Source organism: Saccoglossus kowalevskii, chromosome 10, assembly GCF_978046115.1.
Source record: "Saccoglossus kowalevskii chromosome 10, keSacKowa6.1, whole genome shotgun sequence".
NCBI lineage: Eukaryota > Metazoa > Hemichordata > Enteropneusta > Harrimaniidae > Saccoglossus > Saccoglossus kowalevskii.
The window spans coordinates 3,349,624-3,367,191 of NC_140650.1; positions in this window are offsets into that span (position 1 = coordinate 3,349,624).

Consider the following 17,568-nt stretch of genomic DNA (forward strand, 5'->3'; position numbering starts at 1 on the left):
GTCTGACAATCATTTGGTAAATGAGACTACACAGTCTGACAATCATTTAGTAAATGAAACTACACAGTCTGACAATCATTTGGTAAATGAGACTACACAGTCTGACATTCATTTGGTAAATGGGACTACACAGTCTGACAATCATTTGGTTAATTAGAATACACAGTCTGACAATTCTTTGGTAAATGAGACTACACAGTCTGACAACTATTTGGTAAATGAGACTACACAGTCTGACAACCATTTGGTAAATAAATCTACACAGTCTGACAATCATATTGGTAAATGAGACTACACAGTCTGACAATCATCTGGTAAATGAGACTACACAGTCTGACAATGATTTTGTAAATGAGACTAAACGGTCTGACAATCATTAGGGTAAATGAGACTACATAGTCTGACAATCATTTGGTAAATGAAACTACACAGTCTGCCAATCATTTGGTAAATGAGACTACACAGTCTGACAACCATTTGGTAAATGAGACTACACAGTCTGACAACCATTTGGTAAATGAGACAAAACAGTCTGACAACAATTTGGTAAATGAGACTACACAGTCTGACAACCATTTGGTAAATGAGACAACACAGTCTATCAACCATTTGGTAAATGAGACTACACATTCTGAAAAACATTGAGTAAATGAGACTACACAGTCTGGCAGTCATTTGGGTAAATGAGACTACACAGTCTGACAATCATCTGGTAAATGAGACTACACAGTCTGACAATCATTTGGTAAATGAGACTACACAGTCTGACAATCATTTAGTAAATGAAACTACACAGTCTGACAATCATTTGGTAAATAAAACTACACAGTCTGACAACCATTTGGGTAAATAAGACGACATAGTCTGACAATCATTTGGTAAATGAGACTACACAGTCTGACAACCACTTGGTAAATGAGACTACAGAGTCTGACAATCATTTTGCTAATTGAGGCTACACAGTCTGACAATCATCTGGTAAATGAGGCTACACAGTCTGACAATCGTTTGGTAAATGAGACTACACAGTCTGACAACCATTTGGTAAATGAGACTACACAGTCTGACAATCATTTGGTAAATGAAACTACACAGTTTGACAATCATTTGGTAAATGAGACTACACAGTCTGACAATCATTTGGTAAATAAAACTACACAGTCTGACAACCATATGGTAAATGAGACTACACAGTCTGACAACTATTTGGTAAATGAGACTATACAGTCTGACAACTATTTGGTAAATGAGACTACACAGTCTGACAACTAATTGGTAAATGAGACTACACAGTCTGACAATCATTTGGTAAATGAGACTACACAGTCTGACAACTATTTGGTAAATGAGACTACACAGTCTGACAACCATTTGGTAAATGAGACAACACATTCTAACAACCATTTGGTAAATGAGACTACACAGTCTGGCAGTCATTTGGATAAATGAGACTACACAGTCTGACAACCATTTGGTAAATGAGACTACACAGTCTGACAATCATTTGGTAAATAATACTACATAATCTGACAATTATTTGGTAAATGAGACTACACAGTTTGACAATCATTTGGTAAATGAGACAACACAGTTTGACAATCATTTGGTAAATGAGACAACACAGACTGACAACCTATTCGTAAATGAGATTACATAGTCTAGTAATCATTTGTCAAATGAGACTACACAGTCTGACAATCATTTGGTAAATGAGACTACACAGTCTGACAATCATTTGGTAAATGAGACTACACAGTCTGACAACTATTTGGTAAATGAGACTACACAGTCTGACAACCATTTGGTAAATGAGAAAACACAGTCTGACAACTATTTGGTAAATGAGACTACACAGTCTGACAACCATTTGGTAAATGAGACAACACAGTCTATCAACCATTTGGTAAATGAGACTACACATTCTGAAAACCATTTAGTAAATGAGACTACACAGTCTGACAACCATATGGTAAATGAGACTACACAGTCTGACAACTATTTGGTAAATGAGACTATACAGTCTGACAACTATTTGGTAAATGAGACTACACAGTCTGACAACTAATTGGTAAATGAGACTACACAGTCTGACAATCATTTGGTAAATGAGACTACACAGTCTGACATTCATTTGGTAAATGAGACTACACAGTCTGACATTCATTTGGTAAATGAGACTACACAGGCTGACAATCATTTGGTTAATGAGAATACACAGTCTGACAACTATTTGGTAAATGAGACTACACAGTCTGACAACTATTTGGTAAATGAGACTACACAGTCTGACAACTATTTGGTAAATGAGACTACACAGTCTGACAACCATTTGGTAAATGAGACAACACATTCTAACAACCATTTGGTAAATGAGACTACACAGTCTGGCAGTCATTTGGATAAATGAGACTACACAGTCTGACAACCATTTGGTAAATGAGACTACACAGTCTGACATTCATTTGGTAAATAATACTACATAATCTGACAATTATTTGGTAAATGAGACTACACAGTTTGACAATCATTTGGTAAATGAGAATACACAGTCTGACAACCATTTGGTAAATGAGACTACACAGTCTGACAATCATTTGGTAAATGAAACTACACAGTTTGACAATCATTTGGTAAATGAGACTACACAGTCTGACAATCATTTGGTAAATAAAACTACACAGTCTGACCAGCATTTGGGTAAATAAGACGACATAGTCTGACAATCATTTTGTAAATGAGACTACACAGTCTGACAATCACTTGGTAAATGAGATTAAACAGTCTGACAATCATTTGGGTAGATGATACTACACATTCTGACAATCATTTGGTAAATGAGACTACACAGTCTGACAACCACTTGGTAAATGAGACTACAGAGTCTGACAATCATTTTGCTAAATGAGACTACACAGTCTGACAATCATCTGGTAAATGAGACTACACAGTCTGACCATGATTTTGTAAATGAGACTAAGCGGTCTGACAATCATTTGGTAAATGAGACTAAACGGTCTGACAATCATTTGGTAAATGAGACTACACAGTCTGACAACTATTTGGTAAATGAGACTGCACAGTCTGACAACTATTTGTGAAATGAGACTACACAGTCTAACATTCATTTGGTAAATGAGACTACACAGTCTGACAATCATTTGGTAAACGAGACTACACAGTCTGACAATCATTTGGTTAATGAGAATACACAGTCTGACAACTATTTGGTAAATGAGACTACACAGTCTGACAACTATTTGGTAAATGAGACTACACAGTCTGACAACCATTTGGTAAATGAGACAACACAGTCTGACAACTATTTGGTAAATGAGACTACACAGTCTGACAACCATATGGTAAATGAGACTACACAGTCTGACAACTATTTGGTAAATGAGACTATACAGTCTGACAACTATTTGGTAAATGAGACTACACAGTCTGACAACTAATTGGTAAATGAGACTACACAGTCTGACAATCATTTGGTAAATGAGACTACACAGTCTGACAATCATTTGGTAAATGAAACTACACAGTCTGACAATCATTTGGTAAATGAGACTACACAGTCTGACATTCATTTGGTAAATGGGACTACACAGTCTGACAATCATTTGGTAAATGAGACTACACAGTCTGACAATCATTTGGTAAATGAGACTACACAGTCTGACAATCATTTGGTAAATGAAACTACACAGTCTGACAATCATTTGGTAAATGAGACTACACAGTCTGACATTCATTTGGTAAATGGGACTACACAGTCTGACAATCATTTGGTTAATTAGAATACACAGTCTGACAATTCTTTGGTAAATGAGACTACACAGTCTGACAACTATTTGGTAAATGAGACTACACAGTCTGACAACCATTTGGTAAATAAATCTACACAGTCTGACAATCATATTGGTAAATGAGACTACACAGTCTGACAATCATCTGGTAAATGAGACTACACAGTCTGAAAATGATTTTGTAAATGAGACTAAACGGTCTGACAATCATTTGGGTAAATGAGACTACATAGTCTGACAATCATTTGGTAAATGAAACTACACAGTCTGACAATCATTTGGTAAATGAGAATACACAGTCTGACAACCATTTGGTAAATGAGACTACACAGTCTGACAATCATTTGGTAAATGAAACTACACAGTTTGACAATCATTTGGTAAATGAGACTACACAGTCTGACAATCATTTGGTAAATAAAACTACACAGTCTGACCAGCATTTGGGTAAATAAGACGACATAGTCTGACAATCATTTTGTAAATGAGACTACACAGTCTGACAATCACTTGGTAAATGAGATTAAACAGTCTGACAATCATTTGGGTAGATGATACTACACATTCTGACAATCATTTGGTAAATGAGACTACACAGTCTGACAACCACTTGGTAAATGAGACTACAGAGTCTGACAATCATTTTGCTAAATGAGACTACACAGTCTGACAATCATCTGGTAAATGAGACTACACAGTCTGACAATGATTTTGTAAATGAGACTAAGCGGTCTGACAATCATTTGGTAAATGAGACTAAACGGTCTGACAATCATTTGGTAAATGAGACTACACAGTCTGACAACTATTTGGTAAATGAGACTATACAGTCTGACAACTATTTGGTAAATGAGACTGCACAGTCTGACAACTATTTGTGAAATGAGACTACACAGTCTGACAATCATTTGGTAAATGAGACAACACAGTCTGACAATCATTTGGTAAATGAGACTACACATTCTGACAATCATTTGGTTAATGAGAATACACAGTCTGACAACTATTTGGTAAATGAGACTACACAGTCTGACAACTATTTGGTAAATGAGACTACACAGTCTGACAACCATTTGGTAAATGAGACAACACAGTCTGACAACTATTTGGTAAATGAGACTACACAGTCTGACAACCATATGGTAAATGAGACTACACAGTCTGACAACTATTTGGTAAATGAGACTATACAGTCTGACAACTATTTGGTAAATGAGACTACACAGTCTGACAACTAATTGGTAAATGAGACTACACAGTCTGACAATCATTTGGTAAATGAGACTACACAGTCTGACATTCATTTGGTAAATGAGACTACACAGGCTGACCATCATTTGGTTAATGAGAATACACAGTCTGACAACTATTTGGTAAATGAGACTACACAGTCTGACAACTATTTGGTAAATGAGACTACACAGTCTGACAACTATTTGGTAAATGAGACTACACAGTCTGACAACCATTTGGTAAATGAGACAACACATTCTAACAACCATTTGGTAAATGAGACTACACAGTCTGGCAGTCATTTGGATAAATGAGACTACACAGTCTGACAACCATTTGGTAAATGAGACTACACAGTCTGACAATCATTTGGTAAATAATACTACATAATCTGACAATTATTTGGTAAATGAGACTACACAGTTTGACAATCATTTGGTAAATGAGACAACACAGTTTGACAATCATTTGGTAAATGAGACAACACAGTCTGACAACCTATTCGTAAATGAGATTACATAGTCTAGTAATCATTTGTCAAATGAGACTACACAGTCTGACAATCATTTGGTAAATGAGACTACACAGTCTGACAATCATTTGGTAAATGAGACTACACAGTCTGACAACTATTTGGTAAATGAGACTACACAGTCTGACAACCATTTGGTAAATGAGAAAACACAGTCTGACAACTATTTGGTAAATGAGACTACACAGTCTGACAACCATTTGGTAAATGAGACAACACAGTCTATCAACCATTTGGTAAATGAGACTACACATTCTGAAATCCATTTAGTAAATGAGACTACACAGTCTGACAACCATATGGTAAATGAGACTACACAGTCTGACAACTATTTGGTAAATGAGACTATACAGTCTGACAACTATTTGGTAAATGAGACTACACAGTCTGACAACTAATTGGTAAATGAGACTACACAGACTGACAATCATTTGGTAAATGAGACTACACAGTCTGACATTCATTTGGTAAATGAGACTACACAGTCTGACATTCATTTGGTAAATGAGACTACACAGGCTGACAATCATTTGGTTAATGAGAATACACAGTCTGACAACTATTTGGTAAATGAGACTACACAGTCTGACAACTATTTGGTAAATGAGACTACACAGTCTGACAACTATTTGGTAAATGAGACTACACATTCTGACAACCATTTGGTAAATGAGACAACACATTCTAACAACCATTTGGTAAATGAGACTACACAGTCTGGCAGTCATTTGGATAAATGAGACTACACAGTCTGACAACCATTTGGTAAATGAGACTACACAGTCTGACATTCATTTGGTAAATAATACTACATAATCTGAAAATTATTTGGTAAATGAGACTACACAGTTTGACAATCATTTGGTAAATGAGAATACACAGTCTGACAACCATTTGGTAAATGAGACTACACAGTCTGACAATCATTTGGTAAATGAAACTACACAGTTTGACAATCATTTGGTAAATGAGACTACACAGTCTGACAATCATTTGGTAAATAAAACTACACAGTCTGACCAGCATTTGGGTAAATAAGACGACATAGTCTGACAATCATTTTGTAAATGAGACTACACAGTCTGACAATCACTTGGTAAATGAGATTAAACAGTCTGACAATCATTTGGGTAGATGATACTACACATTCTGACAATCATTTGGTAAATGAGACTACACAGTCTGACAACCACTTGGTAAATGAGACTACAGAGTCTGACAATCATTTTGCTAAATGAGACTACACAGTCTGACAATCATCTGGTAAATGAGACTACACAGTCTGACAATGATTTTGTAAATGAGACTAAGCGGTCTGACAATCATTTGGTAAATGAGACTAAACGGTCTGACAATCATTTGGTAAATGAGACTACACAGTCTGACAACTATTTGGTAAATGAGACTGCACAGTCTGACAACTATTTGTGAAATGAGACTACACAGTCTAACATTCATTTGGTAAATGAGACTACACAGTCTGACAATCATTTGGTAAATGAGACTACACAGTCTGACAATCATTTGGTTAATGAGAATACACAGTCTGACAACTATTTGGTAAATGAGACTACACAGTCTGACAACTATTTGGTAAATGAGACTACACAGTCTGACAACCATTTGGTAAATGAGACTACACAGTCTGACATTCATTTGGTAAATGAGACTACACAGACTGACATTCATTTGGTAAATGAGACTACACAGTCTGACAACTATTTGGTAAATGAGAATACACAGTCTGACAACTATTTGGTAAATGAGACTACACAGTCTGACAACCATTTGGTAAATGAGACAACACATTCTAACAACCATTTGGTAAATGAGACTACACAGTCTGGCAGTCATTTGGATAAATGAGACTACACAGTCTGACAACCATTTGGTAAATGAGACTACACAGTCTGACATTCATTTGGTAAATAATACTACATAATCTGACAATTATTTGGTAAATGAGACTACACAGTTTGACAATCATTTGGTAAATGAGAATACACAGTCTGACAACCATTTGGTAAATGAGACTACACAGTCTGACAATCATTTGGTAAATGAAACTACACAGTTTGACAATCATTTGGTAAATGAGACTACACAGTCTGACAATCATTAGGTAAATAAAACTACACAGTCTGACCAGCATTTGGGTAAATAAGACGACATAGTCTGACAATCATTTTGTAAATGAGACTACACAGTCTGACAATCACTTGGTAAATGAGATTAAACAGTCTGACAATCATTTGGGTAGATGATACTACACATTCTGACAATCATTTGGTAAATGAGACTACACAGTCTGACAACCACTTGGTAAATGAGACTACAGAGTCTGACAATCATTTTGCTAAATGAGACTACACAGTCTGACAATCATCTGGTAAATGAGACTACACAGTCTGACAATGATTTTGTAAATGAGACTAAGCGGTCTGACAATCATTTGGTAAATGAGACTAAACGGTCTGACAATCATTTGGTAAATGAGACTACACAGTCTGACAACTATTTGGTAAATGAGACTGCACAGTCTGACAACTATTTGTGAAATGAGACTACACAGTCTAACATTCATTTGGTAAATGAGACTACACAGTCTGACAATCATTTGGTAAATGAGACTACACAGTCTGACAATCATTTGGTTAATGAGAATACACAGTCTGACAATCATCTGGTAAATGAGACTACACAGTCTGAAAATGATTTTGTAAATGAGACTAAACGGTCTGACAATCATTTGGGTAAATGAGACTACATAGTCTGACAATTATTTGGTAAATGAGACTACACAGTTTGACAATCATTTGGTAAATGAGAATACACAGTCTGACAACCATTTGGTAAATGAGACTACACAGTCTGACAATCATTTGGTAAATGAAACTACACAGTTTGACAATCATTTGGTAAATGAGACTACACAGTCTGACAATCATTTGGTAAATAAAACTACACAGTCTGACCAGCATTTGGGTAAATAAGACGACATAGTCTGACAATCATTTTGTAAATGAGACTACACAGTCTGACAATCATTTGGTTAATGAGAATACACAGTCTGACAACTATTTGGTAAATGAGACTACACAGTCTGACAACTATTTGGTAAATGAGACTACACAGTCTGACAACCATTTGGTAAATGAGACTACACAGTCTGACATTCATTTGGTAAATGAGACTACACAGACTGACATTCATTTGGTAAATGAGACTACACAGTCTGACAACTATTTGGTAAATGAGAATACACAGTCTGACAACTATTTGGTAAATGAGACTACACAGTCTGACAACCATTTGGTAAATGAGACAACACATTCTAACAACCATTTGGTAAATGAGACTACACAGTCTGGCAGTCATTTGGATAAATGAGACTACACAGTCTGACAACCATTTGGTAAATGAGACTACACAGTCTGACATTCATTTGGTAAATAATACTACATAATCTGACAATTATTTGGTAAATGAGACTACACAGTTTGACAATCATTTGGTAAATGAGAATACACAGTCTGACAACCATTTGGTAAATGAGACTACACAGTCTGACAATCATTTGGTAAATGAAACTACACAGTTTGACAATCATTTGGTAAATGAGACTACACAGTCTGACAATCATTTGGTAAATAAAACTACACAGTCTGACCAGCATTTGGGTAAATAAGACGACATAGTCTGACAATCATTTTGTAAATGAGACTACACAGTCTGACAATCACTTGGTAAATGAGATTAAACAGTCTGACAATCATTTGGGTAGATGATACTACACATTCTGACAATCATTTGGTAAATGAGACTACACAGTCTGACAACCACTTGGTAAATGAGACTACAGAGTCTGACAATCATTTTGCTAAATGAGACTACACAGTCTGACAATCATCTGGTAAATGAGACTACACAGTCTGACAATGATTTTGTAAATGAGACTAAGCGGTCTGACAATCATTTGGTAAATGAGACTAAACGGTCTGACAATCATTTGGTAAATGAGACTACACAGTCTGACAACTATTTGGTAAATGAGACTGCACAGTCTGACAACTATTTGTGAAATGAGACTACACAGTCTAACATTCATTTGGTAAATGAGACTACACAGTCTGACAATCATTTGGTAAATGAGACTACACAGTCTGACAATCATTTGGTTAATGAGAATACACAGTCTGACAATCATCTGGTAAATGAGACTACACAGTCTGAAAATGATTTTGTAAATGAGACTAAACGGTCTGACAATCATTTGGGTAAATGAGACTACATAGTCTGACAATTATTTGGTAAATGAGACTACACAGTTTGACAATCATTTGGTAAATGAGAATACACAGTCTGACAACCATTTGGTAAATGAGACTACACAGTCTGACAATCATTTGGTAAATGAAACTACACAGTTTGACAATCATTTGGTAAATGAGACTACACAGTCTGACAATCATTTGGTAAATAAAACTACACAGTCTGACCAGCATTTGGGTAAATAAGACGACATAGTCTGACAATCATTTTGTAAATGAGACTACACAGTCTGACAATCACTTGGTAAATGAGATTAAACAGTCTGACAATCATTTGGGTAGATGATACTACACATTCTGACAATCATTTGGTAAATGAGACTACACAGTCTGACAACCACTTGGTAAATGAGACTACAGAGTCTGACAATCATTTTGCTAAATGAGACTACACAGTCTGACAATCATCTGGTAAATGAGACTACACAGTCTGACAATGATTTTGTAAATGAGACTAAGCGGTCTGACAATCATTTGGTAAATGAGACTAAACGGTCTGACAATCATTTGGTAAATGAGACTACACAGTCTGACAACTATTTGGTAAATGAGACTGCACAGTCTGACAACTATTTGTGAAATGAGACTACACAGTCTAACATTCATTTGGTAAATGAGACTACACAGTCTGACAATCATTTGGTAAATGAGACTACACAGTCTGACAATCATTTGGTTAATGAGAATACACAGTCTGACAATCATCTGGTAAATGAGACTACACAGTCTGAAAATGATTTTGTAAATGAGACTAAACGGTCTGACAATCATTTGGGTAAATGAGACTACATAGTCTGACAATCATTTGGTAAATGAAACTACACAGTCTGACAATCATTTGGTAAATGAGAATACACAGTCTGACAACCATTTGGTAAATGAGACTACACAGTCTGACAATCATTTGGTAAATGAAACTACACAGTTTGACAATCATTTGGTAAATGAGACTACACAGTCTGACAATCATTTGGTAAATAAAACTACACAGTCTGACCAGCATTTGGGTAAATAAGACGACATAGTCTGACAATCATTTTGTAAATGAGACTACACAGTCTGACAATCACTTGGTAAATGAGATTAAACAGTCTGACAATCATTTGGGTAGATGATACTACACATTCTGACAATCATTTGGTAAATGAGACTACACAGTCTGACAACCACTTGGTAAATGAGACTACAGAGTCTGACAATCATTTTGCTAAATGAGACTACACAGTCTGACAATCATCTGGTAAATGAGACTACACAGTCTGACAATGATTTTGTAAATGAGACTAAGCGGTCTGACAATCATTTGGTAAATGAGACTAAACGGTCTGACAATCATTTGGTAAATGAGACTACACAGTCTGACAACTATTTGGTAAATGAGACTATACAGTCTGACAACTATTTGGTAAATGAGACTGCACAGTCTGACAACTATTTGTGAAATGAGACTACACAGTCTGACAATCATTTGGTAAATGAGACAACACAGTCTGACAATCATTTGGTAAATGAGACTACACAGTCTGACAATCATTTGGTTAATGAGAATACACAGTCTGACAACTATTTGGTAAATGAGACTACACAGTCTGACAACTATTTGGTAAATGAGACTACACAGTCTGACAACCATTTGGTAAATGAGACAACACAGTCTGACAACTATTTGGTAAATGAGACTACACAGTCTGACAACCATATGGTAAATGAGACTACACAGTCTGACAACTATTTGGTAAATGAGACTATACAGTCTGACAACTATTTGGTAAATGAGACTACACAGTCTGACAACTAATTGGTAAATGAGACTACACAGTCTGACAATCATTTGGTAAATGAGACTACACAGTCTGACATTCATTTGGTAAATGAGACTACACAGGCTGACCATCATTTGGTTAATGAGAATACACAGTCTGACAACTATTTGGTAAATGAGACTAGACAGTCTGACAACTATTTGGTAAATGAGACTACACAGTCTGACAACTATTTGGTAAATGAGACTACACAGTCTGACAACCATTTGGTAAATGAGACAACACATTCTAACAACCATTTGGTAAATGAGACTACACAGTCTGGCAGTCATTTGGATAAATGAGACTACACAGTCTGACAACCATTTGGTAAATGAGACTACACAGTCTGACAATCATTTGGTAAATAATACTACATAATCTGACAATTATTTGGTAAATGAGACTACACAGTTTGACAATCATTTGGTAAATGAGACAACACAGTTTGACAATCATTTGGTAAATGAGACAACACAGTCTGACAACCTATTCGTAAATGAGATTACATAGTCTAGTAATCATTTGTCAAATGAGACTACACAGTCTGACAATCATTTGGTAAATGAGACTACACAGTCTGACAATCATTTGGTAAATGAGACTACACAGTCTGACAACTATTTGGTAAATGAGACTACACAGTCTGACAACCATTTGGTAAATGAGAAAACACAGTCTGACAACTATTTGGTAAATGAGACTACACAGTCTGACAACCATTTGGTAAATGAGACAACACAGTCTATCAACCATTTGGTAAATGAGACTACACATTCTGAAAACCATTTAGTAAATGAGACTACACAGTCTGACAACTATTTGGTAAATGAGACTACACAGTCTGACAACTAATTGGTAAATGAGACTACACAGTCTGACAATCATTTGGTAAATGAGACTACACAGTCTGACATTCATTTGGTAAATGAGACTACACAGTCTGACATTCATTTGGTAAATGAGACTACACAGGCTGACAATCATTTGGTTAATGAGAATACACAGTCTGACAACTATTTGGTAAATGAGACTACACAGTCTGACAACTATTTGGTAAATGAGACTATACAGTCTGACAACTATTTGGTAAATGAGACTACACAGTCTGACAACCATTTGGTAAATGAGACAACACATTCTAACAACCATTTGGTAAATGAGACTACACAGTCTGGCAGTCATTTGGATAAATGAGACTACACAGTCTGACAACCATTTGGTAAATGAGACTACACAGTCTGACATTCATTTGGTAAATAATACTACATAATCTGACAATTATTTGGTAAATGAGACAACACAGTCTGGCAGTCATTTGGATAAATGAGACTACACAGTCTGACAACCATTTGGTAAATGAGACTACACAGTCTGACAATCATTTGGTAAATAATACTACATAATCTGACAATTATTTGGTAAATGAGACTACACAGTTTGACAATCATTTGGTAAATGAGACAACACAGTTTGACAATCATTTGGTAAATGAGACAACACAGTCTGACAACCTATTCGTAAATGAGATTACATAGTCTAGTAATCATTTGTCAAATGAGACTACACAGTCTGACAATCATTTGGTAAATGAGACTACACAGTCTGACAATCATTTGGTAAATGAGACTACACAGTCTGACAACTATTTGGTAAATGAGACTACACAGTCTGACAACCATTTGGTAAACGAGAAAACACAGTCTGACAACTATTTGGTAAATGAGACTACACAGTCTGACAACCATTTGGTAAATGAGACAACACAGTCTATCAACCATTTGGTAAATGAGACTACACATTCTGAAAACCATTTAGTAAATGAGACTACACAGTCTGACAACCATATGGTAAATGAGACTACACAGTCTGACAACTATTTGGTAAATGAGACTATACAGTCTGACAACTATTTGGTAAATGAGACTACACAGTCTGACAACTAATTGGTAAATGAGACTACACAGTCTGACAATCATTTGGTAAATGAGACTACACAGTCTGACATTCATTTGGTAAATGAGACTACACAGTCTGACATTCATTTGGTAAATGAGACTACACAGGCTGACAATCATTTGGTTAATGAGAATACACAGTCTGACAACTATTTGGTAAATGAGACTACACAGTCTGACAACTATTTGGTAAATGAGACTACACAGTCTGACAACTATTTGGTAAATGAGACTACACAGTCTGACAACCATTTGGTAAATGAGACAACACATTCTAACAACCATTTGGTAAATGAGACTACACAGTCTGGCAGTCATTTGGATAAATGAGACTACACAGTCTGACAACCATTTGGTAAATGAGACTACACAGTCTGACATTCATTTGGTATATAATACTACATAATCTGACAATTATTTGGTAAATGAGACTACACAGTTTGACAATCATTTGGTAAATGAGACAACACAGTTTGACAATCATTTGGTAAATGAGACAACACAGTCTGACAACCTATTCGTAAATGAGATTACATAGTCTAGTAATCATTTGTCAAATGAGACTACACAGTCTGACAATCATTTGGTAAATGAGACTACACAGTCTGACAATCATTTGGTAAATGAGACTACACAGTCTGACAACTATTTGGTAAATGAGACTACACAGTCTGACAACCATTTGGTAAATGAGAAAACACAGTCTGACAACTATTTGGTAAATGAGACTACACAGTCTGACAACCATTTGGTAAATGAGACTACACAGTCTGACAATCATTTGGTAAATTACACTACACAACATGACAATCATTTGATAAATGAGACTACACAGTCTGACAACCATTTGGTAAATGAGACTACACAGTCTGACAATCATTTGGTAAATGAGACTAAACGGTCTGACAATCATTTGGTAAATGAGACTACACAGTCTGACAATCATTTGGTAAATGAGACTACACAGTCTGACAACTATTTGGTAAATGAGACTATACAGTCTGACAACTATTTGGTAAATGAGACTACACAGTCTGACAATCATTTGGTAAATGAGACTACACAGTCTGACATTCATTTGGTAAATGAGACTACACAGTCTGACAATCATTTGGTTAATGAGAATACACAGTCTGACAACTATTTGGTAAATGAGACTACACAGTCTGACAACTATTTGGTAAATGAGACTACACAGTCTGACAACCATTTGGTAAATGAGACTACACAGACTGACAATCATTTGGTAAATGAAACTACGCAGTTTGACAATCATTTCGTAAATGAGACTACAAAGTCTGACAACCATTTGGTAAATGAGACTACACAGTCTGACAACCGTTTGGTAAATGAGACTACACAGTCTGACAATTATTTGGTAAATGAGACTACACAGTCTGACAATCATTTGGTAAATAATACTACATAATCTGACAATTGTTTGGTAAATGAGTCTACACAGTTTGACAATCATTTGGTAAATGAGACAACACAGTTTGACAATCATTTGGTAAATGAGACAACAAAGTCTGACAACCTATTGGTAAATGAGATTACATAGTCTGGCAATCATTTGTCAAATGAGACTACACAGTCTGACAATCATTTGGTAAATGAGACTACACACTCTGACAATCATTTGGTTAATGAGACAACACAGTCTGACAACCTATTGGTAAATGAGATTACATAGTCTCGCAATCATTTGTCAAATGAGACTACACAGTCTGACAACCATTTGGCAAATGAGACTACACAGTCTGACAATCATTTGGTAAATGAGACTAAACGGTCTGACAATCATTTGGTAAATGAGACTAGACAGTCTGACAATCATTTGGTAAATGAGACTACACAGTCTGACAACTATTTGGTAAATGAGACTATACAGTCTGACAACTATTTGGTAAATGAGACTACACAATCTGACAACTAATTGGTAAATGAGACTACACAGTCTGACAATCATTTGGTAAATGAGACTACACAGTCTGACATTCATTTGGTAAATGAAACTACGCAGTTTGACAATCAATTGGTAAACGAGACTACACAGTCTGACAACCATTTGGTAAATGAGACTACACAGTCTGACAACCATTTGGTAAATGAGACTACACAGTCTGACAATAATTTGGTAAATGAGACTACACAGTCTGACAATCATTTGGTAAATAATACTACACAGTCTGACAATCATTTGGTTAATGAGAATACACAGTCTGACAACTATTTGGTAAATAAGACTACACAGTCTGACAATCATTTGGTAAACGAGACTACACAGTCTGACAATCATTTGGTAAATGAAACTACACAGTCTGACAATCATTTGGTAAATGAGACTACACAGTCTGACAACCATTTGGTAAATGAGACTACACAGTCTGACAATCATTTGGTAAATGAAACTACGCAGTTTGACAATCATTTGGTAAACGAGACTACACAGTCTGACAACCATTTGGTAAATGAGACTACACAGTCTGACAACCATTTGGTAAATGAGACTACACAGTCTGACAATAATTTGGTAAATGAGACTACACAGTCTGACAATCATTTGGTAAATAATACTACATAGTCTGACAATTATTTGGTAAATGAGACTACACAGTCTGACAACCATTTGGTAAATGAGATTACATAGTCTGGCAATCATTTGTCAAATGAGACTACACAGTCTGACAATCATTTGGTAAATGAGACTACGCAGTCTGACAATCATTTGGTAAATGAGACTACACAGTCTGACAAACATTTGTTAAATGAGACGACACAGTTTGACAATCATTTGGTAAATGAGACTACACTGTCTGACAATCATTTGGTAAATGAGACTACACAGTCTGACAACCATTTGGTATATAATACTGCATAGTCTGACAATCATTTGGTAAATGAGACTACACAGTCTGACAATCATTTGGTAAATAAGACTGCACAGTAATAACCTATATGAGTTCATTACCCATAGTGCACGAAGGATAACAGTAATTACTCCAGCCCCCGAGTTTGTCACCGATAATACACTATAAAAACAGTAATCGCCTGTGTCCCTTCAAGTTGGTTATCCATAATACACTAAGAATAACAGTAATTACCTCCGTAAGTTCATTACCCATAGTGCACTGTGGAGAACAATAATTTCCCTCGTTCCCGAGTTTCTTAACCATAATACACTGGGAAAACAGTAATCGCCTGTGTCCCCTCAAGTTGGTTACCTATAATACACTAAGAATAACAGTAATTACCTCCGTAAGTTCATTACCCATAGTGCACTGTGGATAACAGTAATTTCCCTAGTTCCCGAGTTACTCATAATACACTGGGAAAACACTAATCGCCTGTGTCCCTTCAAGTTGGTTACCCATAATACACTAAGAATAACAGTAATTACCTTCGTAAGTTGATTACCCATAGTGCACTGAGGATAACAGTAATTCCCCTAGTTCCCGAGTTTCTTACCATAATACACTGGGAAAACAGTAATCGCCTGTGTCCCTTCAAGTTGGTTACCCATAATACACTAAGAATAACAGTAATTACCTTCGTAAGTTCATAACCCATAGTGCACTGAGGATAACAGTAATTCCCCTAGTTCCCGAGTTTCTTACCCATAATACACTGGGAAAACAGTAATTACCTCCGTAAGTTGATTACCCATAGTGCACTGAGGATAACAGTAATTACCTTAGTACCTCTGAGTTTGTCATGCGCAACACACTGGAGATAACAGATATTAACCCAGAGTCTCTTACCCACATAGGGTTTAACAGTAATAACCCTACTCCCTATAAGTTACCCATAAATCACTGAAAATGGCAGTCTTTATCCTAGTCCCTCTAATTTGGCTACGCATGGCCCAGGCCTACCAGACACTGTATGCGGCTTAGGAGATTTAAT